The sequence below is a fragment of the Sus scrofa genome, chromosome 10 (genome assembly GCF_054392235.1).
Source record: "Sus scrofa isolate SSC_HxYL_T2T_F1_AM1 chromosome 10, Sscrofa_HxYL_maternal_Yorkshire_Landrace_v2.0, whole genome shotgun sequence".
Classification (NCBI taxonomy): Eukaryota; Metazoa; Chordata; class Mammalia; order Artiodactyla; family Suidae; genus Sus; species Sus scrofa.
The window spans coordinates 72270816-72294387 of NC_139392.1; the positions used below are offsets into that span (position 1 = coordinate 72270816).

At 40.2% G+C, this 23572-nt stretch overlaps 1 protein-coding gene across 24 annotated transcripts in view; it reads left to right on the forward strand.

The window, feature by feature from the left end:
* RSU1 (Ras suppressor protein 1) overlaps nucleotides 1–23572 on the forward strand; it is an 883461-nt gene that overhangs the window by 508484 nt on the left and 351405 nt on the right. Inside the window, exon 11 of one of the 24 annotated variants that reach the window (XR_014817908.1) lies at nucleotides 8171–8303. The exons of the other annotated variants lie outside the window; for them this stretch is intronic. The gene's annotated coding sequence lies outside the window, so the exon portion shown is untranslated. The remainder of the gene's footprint in view (nucleotides 1–8170; nucleotides 8304–23572) is intronic. 24 annotated transcript variants of the gene reach the window in all.

Sequence of the window (23572 nt, forward strand, 5' to 3'; positions counted from 1 at the left end):
AATATGCGATTGATCCTTAAGAATGTTCCTTGTGCACTTGAGAAGAATGTATATTTTTATTTTTTTTTGGATGTAAAGTCCTGAAAATGTCGATTAAGTCTAGTTTTCTATTGTGTTGTTTAGGATCTCTGTTGCTTTACTGGTTTTCTGTCTAGAGGATCTGTCCATTGATGCGAGTGGGGTGTTAAATCTCCTACTGTGATTATATTCCCATTAATTTCTCCTTTTATGTCTGTTAGTATTTGTTGTAGGTATCTGGGTGCTTCTATATTAGGGGCATCAATATTGACAATTGTAATATCCTCTTCTTGAATGGATCCTTTAACCATTAAATAGTGTCCTTCTTTGTCTTTCTTTATGGCCTTCATTTTAAAGTCTATTTTGTCCGATATGAGTATTGCTACTCCTGCTTTCCTGTCTTGTCCATTGGCATGAAATATCTTTTCCCACCCCCTCTCTTTCAATCTATATGTGTCCTTTGCCCTAAGATGAGTCTCTTGTAGATAGAAGATTGTAGGTTTTTTCTCTTTTATCCAATCTGCCTCCCTGTGTCTTTTGATTTGAGCATTCAGTCCATTGACATTTAAGGTAATTATTGATAGATATCTATTTATTGCCATTTTAAACCTTGTTTTCCAGTTAATTCTGTGTTTCTTCTTTCTTCCTTTCTATTTTTGGTTGGATGGTTTCCATTTATTTTATGCTTGAGTACTTTTCTTTTCAGTTTTTGTGCATGTAATGTTCAGTTTTGATTCATGGTTGCCCTTTTTTTTTAAAGTATGTTAACCCTTTCCTGTATCTGCTTGCTTTAGCCTGATAGTCATATAGGCTCAAACACAGTATTAAAAAAAATGAAAAATTAATCTATATTTTCTTACTTTCCTTCCCCACATTCTATGATTTTTGTAGTCCTTTTTAAACATTTTGATGTGTATCCTTTTGCTGTTTCTTGTGTTTATCATCACTTTTACAGTAGTTTTCTTTTTCTTCCTCTTTTAGATTTGTATGCTGGCTTATTGAAGTGATTTCTTTCCAGTTGTGGTGTCCTCCATCCTATTTCTTCTGACTTCTTTTTTTAAAATTTTTATTTCCCCAATACATTTTTTTTCTACTGTACAGCCTGGTGACCCAGTTACATACATGTACACATTCTATTCTATTCTTATTATCATAAGACCTTTCAGTATTTATTTTAGAATGGGTTTAGTATTGCTGTACTCTTTTAGCTTTTGTTTGTTGGAGAGATTCTTTATTTCCTTTTCTATTTTAAATGATATTCTTGGTGGATAGAGTATTCTAGCCTGCAAATTTTTCCTTTCAGAACTTTATTATATCTTGCCACTCTCTTCTGGCCTGTAGTGTTACTGTAGAGAAATCAGCTGATAGTCTCATGGGGGTTCCTTTATAATTAATGCTTTGTTTTTCTGTTGCTGCCTTTAGAATCTTCTCTTTGTGTTTAAATTTTGACATTTTTATTGTAATATGGCTTGGTGTGGGCCTATTTGGGTTCAACTTGTTTGGGGACCTCTGTGCTTCCTGTATCTTGATCTCAGTTTCCTTTAGAGCTGGAAAGTTGTCCAGCCATAATTTCTTCAAATATATTTTCAATCCCCTTTTCTTTTTCTTTTCCTTCTGGAATTCCTATTATGCATAGACTGGCCCACTTTATATTATCCCATAGATCTCTTATGTTGCTTTCATGTTTTTTCATTTGGCTTTCTGTCTGCTGACCTGTTTGGGTGATTTCCATTATTCTATCTCCCAAGTCACCAATTCGTTCCTCTGCATTATTCATTCTGCTTATTAGTGCCTTTAGCTCAGTTTGCATCTCTGCAAATGAATTTTATAATTTTTCTCTATTCCTCCTTATATTTTCTAGTTCCTTTCTAAAGGAATCTGCATTACTTTTTATCTCTGCTCTTGTATTTCCCTTTGTTGCTTAGCAGAAATGAATCCAACTAGGAGCCGTGAGGTTGTGGGTTTGATCCCTGGCCTCGCTCAGTGGGTTAAGGATCCAGTGTTGTCATGAGCTGTGGTGCAGGTTGCAGATGAGGCTTGGATTTGGTGTTACTGTTGCTCTGGCATATGTCAGAATCAACAGCTCCAATTAGACCCCTAGCTTGGGAATCTCCCTATGCTGCAGGTGCAGCTCCTCAAAAATAAATAAATAAATAAAAGACTTTTTATCCCTGCTCTTAATTAGTTGATATTCAGCCTTAATTCCTTCAGTATTTTCACTGTCTCCCTTTTGAACTCAATGTCTATCAGACTGCAGAGGTCTGTTTCATTGTTTGCTGCTTCAGGTGAATTCTCCTGTTCCCTTAACTGAGAATGTTTCTGAGCTTCCTCATCTTGCTTATGTTTTTCTTTTTCTGTGAGTTTAGGGAAGCCAAACTGTAGTCTTGGGGAGGCTACTTCTATGCAAGAACCTCTTTGTATTTTTGGGGGGGTGATTATTTCTTTTTGGTGTGGGAGTTTGAATATTTACTGTTTCTTTCTTTGGTGTGAGCAGGCCGTTATCCCCAGGGTACTGAGAGTGTTTCCAGGGGAGGAGGAGGCAATGGGTATGCCTAGTAGTCAGTGCCTGTTTTCTGGGCTCTTAACAGCAGCAAGGACCTGCAGAAAGGTGGTGCAGGCTACTCCTAGTTTGAGTGCCCTGGGAAGTGGTAATGAGCCTTATGCAGATTGACAAGGTGCCTAGAGCATTTGGCAATGGAAACACCAGGGTGTGTGAGTTCCCAGGGGACTGAGAACAACAACATGCAGTGTTTGATTGCAATGCCCTCCTCTGAGGTGACTGGAGACACAAGTGGTGCCTGTTCAGGTACCCCTAGTGGTGGTGGGCCACGCCCACCTCTGGAGTCAGTGATAATTGCAGTGGTTTGCCCCTGCCACCTGCAGACTATGCAAGAAGCACCTTGTCCTGCTTAGCCCCCACAGGAGGTGCTATACCAGCTCCTCCTAGTTGTATGTTCCTGGGAAGGGACAGTGATCAAGTGTCTGGGTACTGCCCAGAACATTCATTTGTGGAAGCAACTGGGTTGGTGTGCTTCCAGAGGTTTGAGAGAAACAACAGGTGGGGTTTGGTCACAGTGCCCTCCTCTGTGGTACCCTTGAGCTAATGGGGGCCATAGGTGGTGCCTGTTCATGGTCCCCTAGTGGTGGTGGGCCATGCCCATCTCTGGAGTCAGTGATACTGCGGTAATTTGCCCCTGCCACCTGCAGACCATGCAAGAAGCACCTCATTCTGCTTAGCCTCTGTAGGAGGTGCTGCACCAGCTGCTCCTAGTTGTAGGTTCCTGGGAAGGGACAGTGATAAAGCATCTGGGCACTGTCCAGAGCATTTGGCAGTGGCAGCAGCCGGGTGCATGTGCTCCCAGGAGAGTGAGAGCAACAATAGGTGGTGTTCCATCACAAAGTCCTCCTCTGTGGTGCCCTCTAACATGGTTGGGGCTGCAAGTGGTTCTTGTTCAGGGAGACCTAATGGTGGTGGGCCACGCCACTGCAGTGGTTTGCCCCCACCCCCACCTGCAGATCGTGCAGGAAGCACCCCGTCCCACTTAGCCCACACGGGACGTGCTGCAACAATTGCTCCTAGTTGTAGGGTCTTGGGAAGGGACAGCGACCAAGCATCTGGGTGCCACTCAGAGTGTTTGGCAGTGGCAGCTTCAGGGCAGGTGTGTTCCCAGGGGCATGAGAGCAACAACGTGTGGTGCTTGGTTACAGTGCCCTTTTTTTTTTGCCAACCCCTGAGGTGACTGGGGCCTCAGGTGGAGCCCACTCGTAGGCTCCCAGGGGTGGCAAGCCACGCCTCCCTCTGTCCTCCAAGAAGACTGCTGCAGTCTGTCCCTGCTGCCTGTAGATCACGCAAGAGGCATCATGTTGCACTTAGCCCCCCACTGCCCCCAGCCCACACAAGAGGTGCCTGGTCACCTGCAGCCCATACAAGAAGTGCCCAGTCTCCCATAGCCCTAGCAAGTGGCTTCTCACCCCCTTTAGCCTGCACCAGAGCCACCCTGCCCTCTGGGAGCTCGCGGGTGCATGTGCAGGGAGATTCCTATGGTGGTCTGCCTCTCCTTCTCTCACCCTCCCCAACAATGGCATCTTGCTTCTCCTATGGGCCCAGATCTTCTCCTTTGTTCTCTCTGCCATGGCATTCCACTCCCCAGCCCATAGCACACTGCTCCTTAGCTTCTCAGGCTGTCCTCACACAGCCAACCCCAGTCCTCTTCCTGGGACTGACTTCTGGAGCCTGAGTCTCAGAACCCAGCCCTGAACCAAGTGTCTCAGGCTGTGGTGTCCAGGGCAGTGGTGCAGATGATCTGTGCAGCTCTCACTCTCCTTTGCCCTCCTCAGTGCAGCTGCTATGCTTTTCCCGGCGACTTTGAGGTCCCTCCATCTTGGCTGATCTCCTCATCAGTTACATGACTTCCCAGGATGTGGGTTTCTTCTCTCTCTCACAGCTCCCTCTCAGGAATGCTGGTCCCATCCTGGTTCCTTTTCTCTCTCTCTCTCTTTTTCTTTTGTTCTACCCAGTATGTCAAGAGTTTCTCACCCTTTTTAGAGGTTTAAGTTCTTCTGCCAGCATTCAGTAGATGTTCTGTGCAAATCATTTTTTTGAAGTGTTTGTGGGAGAAGGTGAGCAAGATATTTTACTCCTCTGCCATCTTGATCTGCCTCTCCTATACTGTTTAGATTACTGAAGTTTGTAATGTATTTTGAAGTCAGAAAGTGTGATGCGTCCAGCTTTGTTCTTGTTCAAGACTGCTTTGACCATTCAGGGTCTTTTGTGACTATGTATAAATTTTAGGACAGTTTGTTCTATTTTTTTTTTGTAAAAAGTGCTATTGGAATTTTGATAGGGATGGCACTGAATCTGTAGATTGCTTTGTGTGTGTGTGTGTGTGTGTGTGTATTTTAACAATATTAATTTTTCCAATCCATGAACATGGAATATCTTTCCATTTATTTGTGTCTTTAATTTCTTTCATCAATGTCTTGACAGTTTTCCATGTACAGATCCTTCATCTCCTTGGTTACATTTACTCCTAAATATTTTATTCTTTTTTATGCTTTTGTAAATGGAATTAATTTTTCCCCAGTTAGTTTGTGTTTAGGAAATAGAAACACAACTGATTTTTGTTTGTTGATCTTGAATCCTGCAACTTTACTGAAATCACTTATTGTTTCTTATAATTTTTTGGTGGAGTCTTTCAGATTTTCTTTAGTAGTTTATGTCACCTGCAAATACAGACAATTTTGCTTCTTCCTTTCTAATTTGGATGACATTTATTTCTTTTTTTCCCCCTAATTGCTCTGACTAGGACCACCAATATTGAATTTTTTTGTTTGTTTTTTAACTTTTTAAAAATTAAAAAATTTTATTTGAGTATAGTTGATTTATAATATTGTGTTCATTTCAGGTGTATAGCAAAGTTAACCAGTTATACATATTCATTCTTTTTCAGATTGTTTTCCATTATAGGGCATTAAAAATAATATAGTTCCATGTATGATATAGTCGATTCTTATTAATTATCTATTTTATATGTAGTGGTGTGTATATGGTAATCTCAAACTTCTAATTTATCCCTCCCTCCCCATGTTTCCCTTTGGTAATGATAAGTTTGATTTTCAGATATGTGAGTCTGTTTCTGTTAACTTCATTTGTATCATTTTTTTATTAGATTCCATATATAAATGATATCATATGATGTTTGTCTTTGACCACTATCTCTCTATCTAATCTCTCTTTAGATTCATCCATGTTGCTACAAATGGCATTATTTCATTCTTTTTTATGGCTGAGTAATATTCCATTGTACATAGGTACCACATCTTCTTTGTGCATTCCTCTGTGGATGAATATTTAGGTAGCTTCCATGTCCTGGCTATTTTGAATAGTGCCACAATACTATGTTGAGTAAGAGTATCAATAGTGGGCATCCTTGTCTTGTTCCTGATCTTAGAGGAAATATTTTCAGTTTTCCATCATCAAATATGATTTTGGCTGTGGGCTTGTCATATATGATGTCAGTGCATGAAATTCAATAGGAGTTTTCAATCTTTACCTACTGGCCTTCTCAGCAAACATAACTTTCTTGATGATTCCATTATTCATTTATTAAATAGAAGTTTTGTTTTTACATAACTCACACACCATGCAATTTCACTCATTTGAAGTGTAAAATTCAATGATTTGGGGTATATTCAGAGATTTGCAAACATTATTGACCATTGTTCCATGGCATGGATATATCTTATTTGTCCATCATCAGTTGATGGATAGTTGTTTCCATTTAAATTTTTTTTAAAGTATATATCTGGGACTGGAATGGTTGATTCATATAATAACTCCATGTTTAACCATCTGAGAAACTGCAGAATGTTTTTTTTTCAAAGGGGATGTACTATTTTACATTCCCATCACATGCATTATTATCTGACTTTTTGATTCTAGCCATCTGAATGTATACGAAGTGGTACCTCATGGTATTTTTTATTTTTTTTTTTGCTATGCCTATGGCATGTGGAAGTTCCCAGGTCAGGAACTGAACCTGTACCACAGCAGTGACCCAAGCCTCTGCAGTGACAATGCTGTATCCTTAACCCACTGTGCCTTAAGGGAACTCTTCTCATTGTGGTTTTGATTTGCATATCCTTGATGACTAAAGTAGAGCATCTTTTATGTGCTTACTGGTCATTCTTAAAATTTTTTTGAAGAAATGCCTATTCAGATCGTCCATGTTTTAAGTTATTTATGTTTTCATGATTAAGTTACAGGAATTAGTCATATATTCTACATATATGTTCCTTATTAAATATATGCCCTGAAAAAACATTTCTTCCATTTGTGGGTTGTCTTTTCACTTTCTGGATGGTGTCCTTTGAAGACGAAAGGTTTTTAATTTTGATGATGTCCAGTTTATCTATTTTGTGTTGTTTTTGCTTATGCTTTTGATGCCATATCTATAAACTATTGTCTAATTGAAGGTAATAAAGATTTACTCCTGGTTTTTTCTAAAAGGTTTATAGTTTTAACTTTTACACTTAGGTCTTTGATATAATTTGAGTTAATATTTGTACATGACCTGAAGTAAAGGACTTCATTATTCTTGAAAAATTATCTTACCTTGGCTCCAATGAAACCACATCCTCAGCCATAAAAAAGAACAAAATAATGTCATTTGCAGCAACATGGATGGAACTAGAGCTCTCATACTAAGTGAAGTAAGTCAGAAAGAGAAAGACAAATACCATATTATATCACCTATATCTGGAATCTAACACATGGCACACAGGAACCTATCTACAGCAAAGATGCAAACTCATGGACATGGAGAATAGGTTTGTGGTTGCCAAGGGGTAGGGAGTGGGATGGACTGGGAGTTTGGGGTTAGAAGATGCATACTATTGCATTTGGAGTGAGTAAGCAATGAGGTCCTGCTGTATAGCACAGAGAACTATATATAATCACTTGTGATGGAACAGAACAGAAGATAATATGAGAAAAAGAATGTATATATTTGTATAACTGGATTACTTTGCAATATAGCAGAAATTGACAGAATACTGTAAACAACTATAATAAAAAAATTTTAAAAAGAAATCCCATCATTCTCTTTTTCCCCTGACTCTCCACATGGCTGAGAACTTCCACATGCTGTGGGCACAGTCAAACAACAAAAACAAAAACACCAAAAAAGATAGGGGTTATGAAGATTGGATTCTCTGCTAAGTCGGTTACTACCTGGCTTTGTGAGAACCCACAAGTCACTAACCTTATCTCCTAGCCCTTTCAACTAGAAAAATCTCTAATTTCCAATTGTACCTCAGGCCCAAGGGTACTTGAATAAGACAGAAAAAAGATCACAAATCCATGTAGCATGACATTTGACAACGTTTTAAGTCTGATTTTTAAAATGATGCTAAGCATCTAGGTGCTATCCATGATGAAGTTATGATGTTTGCTTTTCTGATCAGAGGTAGTATATTTCATCTCTTGAACCAGCTGAGTCTCAGTGTCTACCTCTGAAAATTAGTCCAGAATTGCACTCTGGAATTACATATTTACATTTTGGTTATTTAGAAGGTAAGGGAGAAAGACAAAGAATCATAAACCAGAGATAAAGTATACTTGATGAAAACGTTTCCACTTGCTGGTGTTCAGGCAAAGAAAGAGAGAGCCCGGCGAGGAGGTGACAGGGAGATGGAGGGAGCCAAGAAGAGCCTGTCCCAAGAGAAAACAAGCTTGAACCGTGGTGCAGGTAGAAGACATCAGAGAAAAGTCACACACATGAAATGTAAGGAAAACATGTATAAATGTGAAGAGAATGTCACTGCAATAGGAAATGCTTAATAGAGCTCTCCTGAAGGAGAGAATGGATTCCCCCATTTTATGCCTGCCTCTAAGAATCTTTTCAAGGAAAGTTCTATGGGAATAAAAGAATGGCACATGAGAAAAGCAACCTGAGGTTTTTTTGAAAACTGTTACCAGATAAATCCAAGATGCTATTAGAGATCATCCATACACGGTTTACAGAACAGAGCAACTGCAATAGGATACAGCCACGTGAACAAACACAGCTCATGTGTAACTTTAGGATAACCACAGAATCCAGATGCATTTTCAAACTGTCACCATCAGGGTTGCAAAGGTGGTTACAAATCACTTTGCAAGTAGAAATTGTAGCTTAAGGGTTAGCTTAGCAGGTTCGTTCTGTCACAGGGCAAGTATTAAGCTTTTGGACGTGTCTTGTTTACCCTTATATTTTATAGCCTTTGTGTCTGATTTTGATTTTTTCTAAAACCTAAGGGAAATTTTTCACTTCTCATTGCAGAGTTTTCTGGCTGTAGGTTAAGCAGCAACTGTTAGACAAGAAGCAGCAGTGGGTATGAAGCCTTTTAAGTTCTGGGAGTTAAAAATTAATGTGTGAATTCCCATTGTGGCTCAGCAGGTTAAGAACCCCACATAGTGTCCGTGAGGATATGGATCTGATCACTGGCCTCGCTTGGTGGGTTAAGAATCTGGTGTTACCATGAGCTGCAGTGTAGGCTGTATATGCAGCTTGTATCTGGAGTGACTGCGGCATAGGCTGGCAGCTGCAGCTCCATTTGACCCCTAGTCTGGAAACTTCCATATGCCATGGGTGTGGCCCTAAAAGGAAAAAAGAAAAAAAAATTAAATAACATGAACCACTGCTTGAGTTCTTTTTCTGATGAAGTGAGAAATGGCTTCTAAATTGGGAGGAATGGCATCTAATTTGGTAGATGTCAGGAATAACTACAGAGCCCCAAACCTGTGTCCAGGGCCTAAGGTGCTAGGAAGTCTTGACCAGAAACCGGCTGGGGGCCCCAGGGCCTCACAGGGATCCCTATGCTGATCAGACAAGACTTGAAGATCAAGGGCACCCAGGCTTCTCACTGCTGCTGTGGTTCCCATGGCTCCCCCTCTGAGATTTCTTGCTCCCACACTCTCCAGCCGCCACTCCCTCTCTGTGGATGCTCTTTCTCAAAGCCCAGAATCTTCCCCCACCATCCTCCCTGCCAACCCAACCACCCCGTGTGCCCTGCCTCTCACCCGTCCCACCCCCACCCAACAATGTGGGCCCCCCCCTCTTGCCTTTGTTCAGCTCAGGGATCAACTCTGCAAAATATTGCCTCTTCTCATCCTTTAAATGAGCTTTGGACCAGGAGGTCATCATTGGTACTTGTATGAGCTTAGAAGAAGGCTAGTGGCTCAATTTTCCAGGAGCTCCAGTGGATCTTAACATGTGCATTTCTCTGTTAGCAGACACTGCTTCAGAGATTATGGCACTTAAAACCAGGAGTTAGGGAGTTCCCTGGTGGTGTAGCAGGTTAAGGATCTGGTACTGCTGCTGCTATGGCTCAGGTTGCTCTGTGGCTTGCGTTCAACCCCTGGCCTGAGAACATCTGCATGCCATGCAAAAAACAAACAAAAACAACCCCAAAACCAGGAGTTAGGAAGACTGGATTCTCCCCTAAATTGGCTTTGGGAGCCCCCAAAGTTACGAAGCTTATCTCCTAGCCCTTTCAACTAGAAAACTCTTCCACTCTCAATTGTTCCTCAGGCCTGAGTTCTCTATCCTCCACACACTTGGCTTCCCTTGTTACTGGTAGGACTTGTCACAGAATGGGGACCTGCCCTGTGCTGGCCAGTCTACCGGCTGCCTTATCTTCTGCCCTGTTAGTCAGTAGTTAGACTCATTTTTCTTCCTATTTACTTCTCCCCAGATCCTTCAGTCAGTCATTTTAGTAGTAGTTTTTGAGTGCCAGGTATGTGTGGGACCTAATTTCTGGGTATAAATGAACAAGCTTAAAATATTTGTGTTTTCTGACCTTCTAGGCCTTAGGGTCCCATGTGAGTGAGGCAGACAATAAATGAGAAAAACGTTAAAAATTGTAAAATGAAGAAGGGCTGTGGAGGAGACCAACACAGGCTTTCTTTATGCCCATAGTGTTCTCCAAAGCTCCAGCTGCAGCTCTTGTAGCTGAATGTAAATTTGGCCTTGAGTTTGAGACCAGGTAATCCTGGTACCTGCAAACTGCAGAATCTACATTTCCACAGCCATGACCTTTGAGAGGCTCTTCAAGGTCAGATATACATGAGAAGGTTGAGCAGGAATGTGGCATCTCTTAGGTTTCCTGAACATTCAAAACATATTATGTGTAGGATACTGTTTCATAAAAGGTATAGATAGGCCCATTATTTTCAATCTTTCTCTCTCTTACATACTTCAAAATGCATTTTTTTAAATACTGTACCCCATTTATTCAGTCTTCATGATTCATATAGTCGAGGTTTCCAGTTTCTGGAACCTCTGAGACCTAAGTTATACATTGGCCCTTTAAGAGGAACTCATTAACTCCTAGTTAAGGAGAAGATTCCAGAAAGGTGCAGAGAGACAAGCCAAAGATCAGCTGGAACCAATGAATGACAACCCTCTAGCTCCCAAAGCCAGTTTGGGTTTGCAGGCTCCTGGAGTAGCCGGTTCTTAAGGTGTTTTTCAGTCCATCCCTGCTTTTTGGTGAAAGTTCTAGCTTGGAGTTGGTTTTGTGGCTGGGTTCTTCGTGGTCAGCAACTGTGCAGCGTGGGGACAATAATCTTGCAAGCAAACAGCAAGAGAGCGCAAAATTGAAGAGCCTCGAGGGGCTGGTTCCTGAGCAACCAAAAGGAAGAGCCCTAGGAAAAGGTCCAGAGAGCTTCGGAGCCTTTGAAGGTGGGGAGATTACCGGAATTTAGGAGGTACAACCTTGTTATGTTGTCACAGGCTGTTCAGGCTGGAGATATTTAGTCTAGATATTATTTCCTCTTTTCCCCCCTAATTCCCCTAGAGTATGTTTGGGGAAGCCATCATTATCAATGCACCCTCACATTTCACTGAATGTGATTTCATCATTTCCCCACGGTCACATAAGGCAGACCTGGGAGGCCAGCTTTTCTTTCTTGAGGCTCCTGTAACTTTAGTAAACCCCCCTAATAATTACAAGGGTCCTGGGAAGGTGGACAAGCCCCACAGAATGGGAGCTACCATATGTTTTCCCCAGTTCTCCCACTGTGCTTTGCAGTCAAATCAAACTGCTGTTCATTTCGGGACTAAGGATGCAATGTGCTGGGATACAGTGTTCTCAGCCCTGTTCCCAGTGGATGAGTCTCCACAGATCACAAATAGCACAGCTGATGTTAGTGATTGCTTATTACCACACAGCATCGCAAATAGCCTGCCAAGTTGGCAGGTGAGCTCTTGGGCATGGAAACGTAGGGTCTCTGTTCGATGGTATTAAAGCATTCAGAGCGTCTAACTTAGGTGGTCTCATACTTGTTCAGATGTTTGAGCTCCTGAAAGTTACAGGCGGAGGGACTCTCTGAAATAATGACACGTGTGGTTCTGCTAAGTGGTATGGGAACAAAAATGAAACGTGTGCTCTATAAAAATCATAACCTGTGTGTGTGAAATAAGTTGAACCAGGTCCTTTTTCAGGGTTTTCGTTAACTCTCACTACTTTAAAAAATTATAGTTAACTTACAGTGTTGTGTCCATTTCTGCTGTACAGCATAGTGACCCAGTCTTACATGTATATACATCCCCTTACTTACATTATCTTCCATCATGGTCTACCCCCAAGGGATTATATCTACTTCCCCGTGCTGTACAGTAGGACCTCCATTCTAAATGTACTTATTCATTGATTTAATTCTGTCCCCACTTGTTACTAGGAATGGTAATAGACACCAACCACTGAAGACAATTCAATGAGGAAAAAGTCAAGTGAAAGGTTTTCTATACACAAGTTACATTTTTTTCCTGCTGTAAATCAGGAGGAGACCGCCATTATTTGATTGTTCTGGAAAAATAGAATACCACAATCTAGCTTTCAGAAGATGTATTTTGGAGTCACTGCTATTGAATCAAGTATAAGTAAATTTGATTTCAGGAATTTGTACTAATACAGAGAGGGGTCCCTTTGGACTTTTTTCTTAGGATTTTAAATGGTTGGCTAGAGAGCCAAGTGGTTGGTTAATTAATGGTGTGAATAGCAAGAGTGAAAGGAAAATTCTTAATCTGTTGAAGACACTCCATTTTCCCAAGCACTTTGGACACCTTTACGTAGGTCATTAGTGAGCTGTTTCCTCAAACACCTTACTTGTTGATTGCTAGCCTTTGAAAAGACTAGCAATCTTTTTTTCAGAAAAAAATTTTTATTTTAATGATTTTTAGTTTTTTCCATTATTGCTGGTTTACAGGGTTCTGTCAGTTTTCTTCTGCACAGCAAGGTGACCCAGTCACATATACATATATACATGCTTTTTTTTCACATTATCATGCTCCACCATAAGTGACCAGATATATCTCCCCGTGCTATACAGCAGGATTTCATCGCTTATCCATGCCAAAAGTAATAGTTTGCATCTATTAACCCCAAATTCCCAGTCCATCCCACTTGAAAAGAAAATCATGGACTTAGAGAGCAGACTTGGGATTGCCAAGGTGGAGGGGGAGGGAGCGGGAAAGACTAGGAATTTTTGAAAAGATATACTAAGCTCTACTGTTTCGTCCAGCATCCTCTTTCTCTGTCCCATTTCCCCTCTGCCCTTAAAAGAATCATTCCTCAAAACCCAGGGCTTCTCAGAAAACCAATCTGAAAACCACCTAGTGGTTTTCAGTTTTCTCAAGATGGGTTGCTGTTTACATGGAACATGGAGTAAAAGTTCATTGTCACGTTACAACCTATTGATCTCTTACCACCAAAGGCTGTTGAGTCTCATCTATACTACTTGTTAGACTGCAGACTCTCAGAGGGCAGGAGTCAGGGTAATCCTGCTCCCCATCCTTAAAACCTGTGCTCACACACCTCTGGTAGCATCATTGTTATATTATTACTCGCAACAGTGACAAAGACAGCTAAGACTTAGATAGTGTTTTGGTATGCTAGGTTGCCTTCTAAGCACTTGACACACATGAACACTTAATTCTCCACAACCAGTGGAGCCAGTGCTATTTAAATACCATATGATATCACTTCTGTGTGGAATATAAATAGGGCACAAATGAACCTATGCAAAACAGAAACAGACTCACAGACAAATAGAGAACAGACTTGTGGTTATCAAGGGGGAGAGGGGAGGGAGTGGGATGGACTGGGAGTTTGGGGTTGGTAGATGCAAACTATTACATTTAGAATGGATAAGCAATGAGGTCCTGCTGTATAGCACAGGGCACTATATCCAGTCTCTTGGGGTAGAAAATGATGGAAGATGGCATGAGAAAAAGAATGTATGTATATATAACTGGTTGACTATGATGTACAGCAGAAATTGACACAACACTGTAAATCAACTATTCTCTTACAAAAAAAAAAAAAAAAATCTAGCACTACTGTTCTCTCCATTTGCATGTGAGAAAACCCGGGCACTGTGTGTTTGAATGACTTGGTGAAGGTGAGTAAAGGACAGAGCAGGATTCAAGACCAGGCCGCACGGCTGCCGGACCTGTGCCCTTGACTGTCACAACAGACTGCCTCTCAGTGCATCAAAATAAAGTGGCACCTCTGATGAGAAAATTTTATTTGATCTCAGCTCTTCCCCGACTGCTCCCTTATTTGCATGACATTTTTATGCCTTTCCTAGAGCTTCCGCATATTTTACCTTATAATCAAGTTTTCCAATGACCGGGTCCTAAATCACTATAAACCTTGCCATTTCCCCAAAAGCCATGCTTTTCATCACTCATAAGTCAGACTCAGTTTTAACTTCTTGGAGGTTGATGCTAGTAGCTGACAGGTGAAGGCTTTGTTTACCAGTCAATTTGGGCTGTGGACATCACTTGTAGATATTCAGCTGGGTTATTCTCAAAGCTTAACTGGTATTAAAAAGGGGGGAGGGGCAGGGGAGTTCCCGTTGTGGCTCAGCGGTAATGAACCTGACTAGTATCCATGAGGATGAAGGATGGATCCCCAGCCTCACTCAGTGGGTTAAGGATCCAGCATTGCCGTGAGCTGTGGTGTAGATCAAAGACTTGGCTCAGATCCTGCATGGCTGCAGCTGCAGCTCCAATTTGACCCCTAACCTGGGAACTTTCATATGCTAAAGAGCAAAAAAGGCGGGGGCAGGATTCCTTTTAATGAGCAATTTGTATAGCTACTCACAGTCCTTTTTTATTTCACTTTGTAACTGCACTCTCAAGCTATAATGGCTGATGTTTACATTAAAAAAGAAAAAGAAACAAACACAATACTAAAGTTTGAAATCCTAAAAAAAGCAAAACTCAGGATTGCTCCTCTGTCGCTGTGTGCCTCCTCTAACTGCTGCCGCCCCCAGTGATAGTGGAAACTGTTAGAACATCTTAAAAACATATCTGATGGGGTCCCACATTTATTCACATTGATTTTGCTCATCAAGTGTCTACCTGACTGGGTAGGAGAGAAAACAAAGCAAAGCAGCTTAGCCTAGGGTGAGGTTAAAAATTAAAAAAAAAAAATTATTTCGACAAAATACTTTCATGTGTTTCTTTCAGTGTAAATGGATTCCGTGGACAACTGCTCAGAGTTTCAGGTTCCCTAATGTTTTCTTTTCCAAGATGGTAGCCCATGGTAAGAGGCAGGGACCCTGTGAAACTGGGAGGACTAGGTGGCTGTGATAACTGATGTGAGCTTAGTACAGTCAGTTTGGATCCTGGGTAACCTGTGTATCTGTTATGGAAGTATTTGATGGATCAACTCACGATACAGCTGTATGGTTTTTTTAGGGTCTGAGGACTTGCGAAAACTCGAAGGACTTGGTGTCTCCTTGTCCTTCATAGGTTTTGAAGCCTCCTTTGAGTCACTGCCATATGTTTCCTCTGGCCGCTGGCTCCTCCTGCTGACAACCACCGCCCCCCCGCCACAAAACCTCTGCCTGGAGCATGGGGGGGGGGCTCCCTAGCAGGTTCCCCAGCTTTCACCTTAGTGCTCACCCCACCCAGGAAACAAAGAACTATTAGCAAACTCCATCTTCAGTTTTGGGGATGTGCCTATTTGAGTATTTTGGGGCCATGTGAAAGCAGCTCAGTGCCCTCTGTACCAAGGCCTACCCCACACAGACGACTGAAAAAGAGCTCCTCTGCCCTCCACATCCCAACCAGTGCAACTGATGTCATCCCTGCACTGTGGATGCACGACTGCCTCCCGCTATTAACTATGTTGTGCTTTTTCTTCCTGCATATAATGGAGGGAAGGCTCAGACATTTCTACCCTCCCTCTTTGACCTGGGTAGGGTAATCCCCTAAATAGTAGTCATGCTTTTCAAAGGCTACATCTTCTCTCTCTCTGTTCCTAAAACAAAATTCATGGACTGCCTTGGGGAAGAGTGAAACCAACTGAAAAGCAAACATGAAGACAGAGATAATTAAAAAGTAATGCTCCAGCCACAAATGTGTTTTAGCTAATATGGGCATTTAAATACCATGTTTCAGACTTGTGGTTGCCAGGGGGGAGCGGGGAGGGGGTAGGGGGTGGGATGGATGGGGAGTTTGAGGTTTGTAGATGAAAACTATTACACTTAGAATGGATAAGCAATGAGGTCCTGCTTTATAGCACAGGGAGCTATAGCCATTTACTTGTGATAGAATATGAATGAAAAAAAAATATGTATGTGTATGACTGAGTCACTATGCCATACAGCTGAAATCGGCACAACAGTGTAAATCAATGATCATTTAAAAGAGTTGAAAACTCTGTAATGTTAATAAAATAACTTTTCATGAGTAATTACAATCAAAATTATACTGCATCTGAAAACATATGATAACCAGTGAAAATGGTCATTATTTTAAAACTATGAGGACACAATATAACTTTGTAGTTGTAATTACAAAATGACAAAGTTGGCATGACTTATTCTCAGCACCCACAAACCATAGAATGTAAGAACTGTAATAGGAAAGAATATTTATTGGACACCTAGTATGCTCTCTTCAGACAGTACATATATATATATGTGTGTGTATGTGTGTATATATATATATATATGTATATATATATTTCATTTAATCCCCCTAAGAGATTTAAAAACTTTTGAAACAGATGTTAGTTTTAGGTGGAAGATGAAACAAGCCCTAAAAAGACAAAAAATCAGCATAACCCAGCTGAATCCAGACTTCGAGACTCCTTCTTACTGAACGGTCCCATGTAATGGATTGAGTTCCCTAGAACAAAGTTAGCCCCAAGGCCACAGACTACATGGTTCAATGAAATGACCCCTGTCTATAAAAAACCAAGCACTCCCCTGCATGGGTGGGGGTGGGGGTGAGGACTGAGTCTTGCTTGCTCAGAGCATCTGACCACTCTGCTGGTAAATAAACCCTGCTTGCAATCTCATTGCTCTAACCTCTGCGTCCTTTTCCCCCACCATTCTAACAGCGTCTGTAAAAATTTTAAATAATTCCTTAATGAGACAACCAGGAAGACGACCAAAAAGCAGGCTCAAAGAATGTTTCAGGAACAGGGATTAGTAAAGAAAGAAAAAGAGTGTATAAGTACAAATGCTGATTTAGATATACAATCAGTTAACATTGTAAACCTCATCCATTTCAGAGATTAACCTTTAATCTCACCAGATTGGAATTACCTGTGTTTTCATTACTTGTGGGTTGTTAATGCCATGTATGGTAACAACAACAAAATATATTTTCAGCAGGGCTATCAGAAAATGACCCAACATCCTGTAAAAAGTTAAGTACTCATCATTTTGACTCTTTCTGAGTTTGGAATATTTCATTTCTGTCTATGAGTTGGGTAATGATCTCCGCATTTTATCCCTAAGGAAACAAGTATGGGAAAGACAGATACCATGACCAGAAAACACATGGTTAATCACTATGGGAAGACCGTTCTTCATGGATTTATAGCATGTCTGCCTGTCTTGAAGGTAGAGTTATTTGGTCGGGACCATTTTTTCAAAGATATCTGTCTTTAAAACTGTGTCTTAGGAGACAGAAAATAATCTCTCCTTCCAGAACAAAGATGAGTCAATTTGCTGCCTATTATAAAAGGTTGGAGTTTCCTAGACTGAGTGTTCCTCTGCCACAACATAACCCACTGCATATATCACCTGGCCCTTTTAGCGTTGTTCTATGGGAATTGGGTGTCAGGGACCTGGGGCAACATGACAGCAATGCTATGGCTATTGCCCTTAGGAAAACATTAGCCTAGGTTTCTGATCCAGGAGTCTTGTGTCTTCTTCCAGCATCCTTGAAACTGTGACATGTTAACGTTTAGCTTGCTTGGAAAGTCTCAGGGTGCTCACAGTTCCGGGCACCAATGGTAGTCAAAGATAGGACTCAGTTCTAAACTCTCAGGCCTGGTTCCCCTTCCACTTTACCATGACCAGCCTGCATTTCCCACCTACCTGAATTTCCTGCTCTTGTATCTTCTTTCCCAATCTTGTACCTCCAGAAATTCTGGACTGCTGTTCTCTCCTTATGATAAAAGACTAATGCTTCACTAAAGAAAGCCTCCTCATCAACCAGCCTCTGAAACCTGTCCCTCCTGTCTCCTTCACTGGCTTCTCTTTACTGTATGAGAAAAATAACAGACAAAACTAGTGAAGACTGGTAACTCGTACCCTCTTATGTTGGTGAGTTAAGTGATTTCTTTTTTTTTAACTGAGAGAGCATAAAGACAGTACTTTCGCACAAATGGAATATACAAGAGGGTGGAAAAAATGGAAGGAGACATTAATTACACTTTCACAAAGCTTTTCTGGATCTCCTTAAACTTTGTAATTCATATTACATAGGTGTCAGAATGAAAACAAGGTATTTTTGGTAATTGGTCTATACCCTTCCCACAGCACCAATGATTTTCTGAACTCACTCATCAAAACTGATCTCTGTTGTAAAACCCCTTGATGGCTCCCCACCAATTCAGGGTGAAATGGAAACTTATTTGTATAGATTTCACAGCCCTCCATGATCTGCCATCTTCTTCCCTCAACTTCCGCTGCTGCCTCTGCTCAGACCTGGACTCATCGGAGTTTCCTAAACCTACCAAGCCCCTTAATGTCTCCGTACCTTTGTGTGGAAGCTCTTGCTTCTTCCTACACTGCCTATTTTCCACTTAGCTTTCAGATGAACTCTTCTTGGAAGGCTTCCTGGAGTGTGGTTCCTCCTCACTGCCTCCCTTGAGCTGAGCACCACTTTTAAGGACAGCACTTGCTTGGTGATGAAGTTGTTGAATTGTGTGTTGTGTTTCCCAGCTTGCATTTTCCCAAAGCCCTCCAGGCAGCTCACAGTGTTCAAGAGAGTCAAGGTATCCATTGGGCAATAACATAATTATTTAAGCCATCAAGCCATAAAGTAATTATCACAGCCTTTTCTCCCCTTTAAAACCACTGTGTTGGAGAGTTTCCAAGGATGGCTTGATGATCATGCAAGGCAGTTCCTGAGTAACAGTAACCATGACCTAGAGTCAGTAATTCCAAAGTTTCATTTTTTAGCCACACCCTACTACCCATCTTGTGGCAGTGGCCATCATACAGCTCAGAATTGTGTGTTTTTGTTATTATAGGCCATCTATTATTTAACTCCATAACGGGCCTGATTAATTCCATTAAATACAGGGAAATCTGGTTTTGAAATTCAGTAAGTTACTAGAGAGACACAAATGATGCTATGTCTATAAATTTACCTCACTCTGAACTTCTTAAGAGCCATTAATCACATTCATGTGATCAAATGTCTTGGGCTGATCGTCAAGATAAAAACTGATACTACAAAATTGAATACTAAAAGGGAGAAGCTATACTGTTGATTATTTCCAATTTGCTTTTTTTTTTTTTTTTAGCTTTTGGGGAATTAAGACTATCCCCACTCACAATATGTTATTTACAGAAATGTACTTGCAAATAAGAGTCTGAAACCTGTTGATTTTTTTTTGAAAGCACAAAAATGCGAAATTACCGCATATCAGATGCTGGAAACAGTTTTTGCCTTTTAAAACAGTATTTAGCATGTAGCTAAGTTTTATTTTACATTTTAATATATATTTAATTCTTGAACCAACATGTCACAATTAATTTTACGTGTTAACAGATTATGTTTTTCCTTATGAAATTTAAAATAAAATGAAACATTTGGAGCACATGCTAAGTGGAATACAAGTCAAAATTTATCTGTACTTAGTTTGAATGTTAATAATGCCCTTTCTCCAGATAGCTACATGATTCATGGCAGCATTTGGATTTTACTCAGAAGTTACATTTGCAGAAAGGCTTGTCCTGGACATTCTTCTGTTTTCTTTCTTTTTTCTTTTTTTTCTTTTTGGCCACGCCTGCAACATGTATATGTTCCTGGACCAAGGATCGAACATGCACCACAGCTGTACAATGCCAGATCCTTAACCTGACGCCCTGGCAACTCAATTTTAAATTGCAAGACATATCTATCATCCCTCCTTTAATTTTCCTTCCATGGTTTGGTTTCTCTTTAGCAGTTTTCTTTCTCTTACATTCCATAAATTTTACTTTTCAAAAAAATTTGTATTTCTTATTCATCTTGCTCACTAAGATCCTTGCCTTCCTGAAATGTAAGCTCCAGGAAGGCAGGGATCTTGTCTGCCATACACATTGCTGTATCTATGATGCCTAGAACAGTGCCTGGCCTTTAGCAGGTGCTTGTAAACATTTTTTGAATTATAGGATAACTTTATAATATTGTTAAAAATTACCAATCTAGAAGACTGGTAATTTATTTATCATTTGCCATTTTAAAGATATTTACCTACTTTTCATATTTTATCATTTTTACAGGGGTTTGCCGTGTTACATATTATTCTCAAAGTGTATTGAGTGGGGGATAATGCTGGGAAAAAAAGTGCTGTGCTGTGATGCCTGATTCTCTTTAACTGGACTGTGAGTTTTTGTGCTCAATGATATGCATTCATTAATACTTTTTCTTTGTTTCCTTTGTGATGCTAGAACTTAGCTCGTAGTTGGTCCTAAAAGTACTTACTGAATGAATTGATGATAAGGTTTCAGAGGAAGGCCAACAGATGTTAGTGTGAGAATGAATTCCCAGTACACACAAACATGGAGCCATGTTATAGTAGCTGTGCTGTAAGCCTGATGTCTCAGTGTATCTGTCACTGTGTTTAGAGACCATTCATTAGTCACTCCTTGACTTCCTGTTTCCTCTTCCCTATTAACTTAAACACTACAGTCCCAATATCAGAGTTGTGATCATGAGAAGATTTGCCCATTGTTGACTGTAGAAGTTACGCCAGTGGGAGGTAGCAGCAGAGTTACTCTGGGTACAAAGACAGCTGGAGTAAACACAAACAGAGATAACATGATAAATGAACAGAAATTGAATACAAAGTGAGCAGAAATGGAGTGGTTCTTTTTTGGTTAGGTAAAGTATAGAACTGGTACCAATTTCAGAGTGAAGGGAGTAAAGTGATTATAATTATTGTAAGTCATTGTGGTTACACAGATGAAGGTTAAGCTAGGAGTCACTGGGTCTTTCCCATCTTTTTTTTCCTGCCCAGGACACAATTGATATTATTCTTGGGAAAAAAGGAAGAAACCTTGACATGCTCATATCTTTCTGCAAATGCCTGCATTAGGGAGATTTTGAACATGGTTACAACATGGGTCTAGGTTTGAAGAAAGGATAATTGTTGAGGTCCAGTGATTTTCACCCTTGGCTACTGGGCAAGTCAAGTCCTGACTCTTGGAGCTGTTTGTGAGCCTTCACTCTCTTCCTGTGTTCCCACTGTAGAACCATAATAAGGTTATACTCTAAAGAATAGAAATCTGAGATTTCACCATGTAAATAACTGAAGTATAGACAATAACCATGCTAGCTATTTTCCTGCCAAGTTGGGTTTTTTTTTTTTTAATAAGATTTTCCCCTCACCTTTTACCACACAGCTGTTTCTGCTCTCACTTGGTCATGTTGGAATTAAAGGGGCATGTACCCCAATTTTTTAAAAAAATTTCCAGCCATGACTACCTTCTTTGTATAAATAACTTGCATGCATGCACAATGCTTTTCTTCCAAATTCTCAAGGAGCATTGTGAGGGGGTAATTAAAGCAGTCTGTTTCTCCAGCACGTTCTGTCTGTTTTTTCTTTTCATTATTAGATGTGATGACACATTTGCCTGTGTGGCTTCCCACAGATGGCATAGAAATTTTGTGATCAAATGGTAAGAGTAAACCAACTGTCGTCTCAGATCACAGCTTTCTGTGTTGCTCCCCACGTATGGGAATCTCACTTTAATAAAATGCTCGCTTCTTTTAAAGGCATCTTACCTGGTGTGCAGAAGATTTTAGAATAAAGTGGGAAGTTTGAAAAGGCAGCTGAAAGTGTAAATTACTGCCTAGTTGTGTGTTCTGTATTTTGACTCTCATAGAAAAGTGACTTAGAATAATTTCTGCATGGAAAATTTGATGATGACAAAATTAACTATTTTGTTTACAAATAAAGTAGAAATAATGAAGACTTTGGATTGTATCTTGGTGAATTTATGAAGAAATCTTGTAAAGTTTTTTTTAAGTTGTACTAAAGTATAGTTCATTTACCATGTGATAATTTCTGCTGTACAACAGAGTAATTCAGTTATACATATACACAATCCATTCTCTTTCATTCTTTTTCCACATAGATGATCACGGAATATAGGGTAGAGTTCTCTGTGCTCTACAGGTCCCTGTTGGCCAACCATTCCATGTACCTTAGTGTACACATGCCAGTCCCAAACCCCCAGTCCATCCCTCCCCCTGTTTATCCCTCCCTCCCCTTTGGTCACCATAAATTTGTTTTCAAAGTCTGGGAGTATGTTTCTGTTGTGCAGCTAAGTTAATTTTTATCCTTTTTTTAAGATTCCACATATAAGTGATATCATGTGATATTTGTCTTTCTTGTGAAGTGTTTTTTTAATAGCCTTATGTTTGGTTCTAAATTTATTTATATCCTTAGTAGACGTGTCTTAAGACATTTTTTTTTGCCTACCAAAAACTAAATAGAAAGAGCATCTCCAAAAGACAAAAAACTTTGTTAAAGCAACACCTTTAGCATTTAATAAATAAATCTTAAAAAATTAGCTCTGACCTTCAGAATTATAGGCACTTATGTAGACAGTATATTCATTTCATCTTGAATGGAAGAAGTATGATGGAAACCCAATGAACCACCTTTAGTGGCATGTTTCTTTTGTGTTTTGGCCAAAGGAGTAAGTAAAACAGAAGGGGTCAAAGACCTATCTAGCATGCAAGCCATGGGGGATAGGTAGGGTTGGAATGATAACTTGGAAAAGAGTACAAGATAAAAGCTGCCTCACTGAGGGGGTGAAGATAATGGTTTTGGAGCTGAGATGGTTGGAAGAGGTCAACCAGAGCAGGGGTGTGGTCAGCGAGTGTTCACAGCCATGTCTATGGTAACTGCTCTCAAGTAAAAGTTCAGGAGAAAGCACAGCCTGGAAGATTTTATTTTCTAACATAGTTGACTCAGAATTATACCAAAGAGCAATTGATAACAGATGCTAAGTACAGTGAAGCAGTGGTTGGAAAAAATGTAAATTTGAAATCTCTGCTGGTATTCTCCACTCAGCAGCATCCTGAACTTTTGAAGAAGTCATCGAAACCCCAAGTCTCAGCTCCTACGTGTATAAAATCCAGAGCTGGATAAACTGGGCTAGCAGATAGTGACCAACCAAGAACCTCTTAAATCATTATTGTATCTAGATTTTATATTTTTTAAATGTTAGTTAATTTTATGCAAATAATGATTATGACTAAGAAAATTTCAATATGATTATTGGGTTAAAATAACAATGGTAATTCATTTTTTGAATTATTATTTTTACATTTTTTGGGGGGTATAATTGATTTACAATGATGTATTAGCTCCAGGTGTATAGCAAAGTGGATCAGTTATACATATACATACATCCATGCCTTTTTAGACTCTTTTCCTATACAGGTTATTACAGAATATTGAGTAGAGTTCCCTGTGATTATACAATAGGTTATTGTTAGTTATTTATTTTGTATATGGTAGTGTGTATAGGTTAATC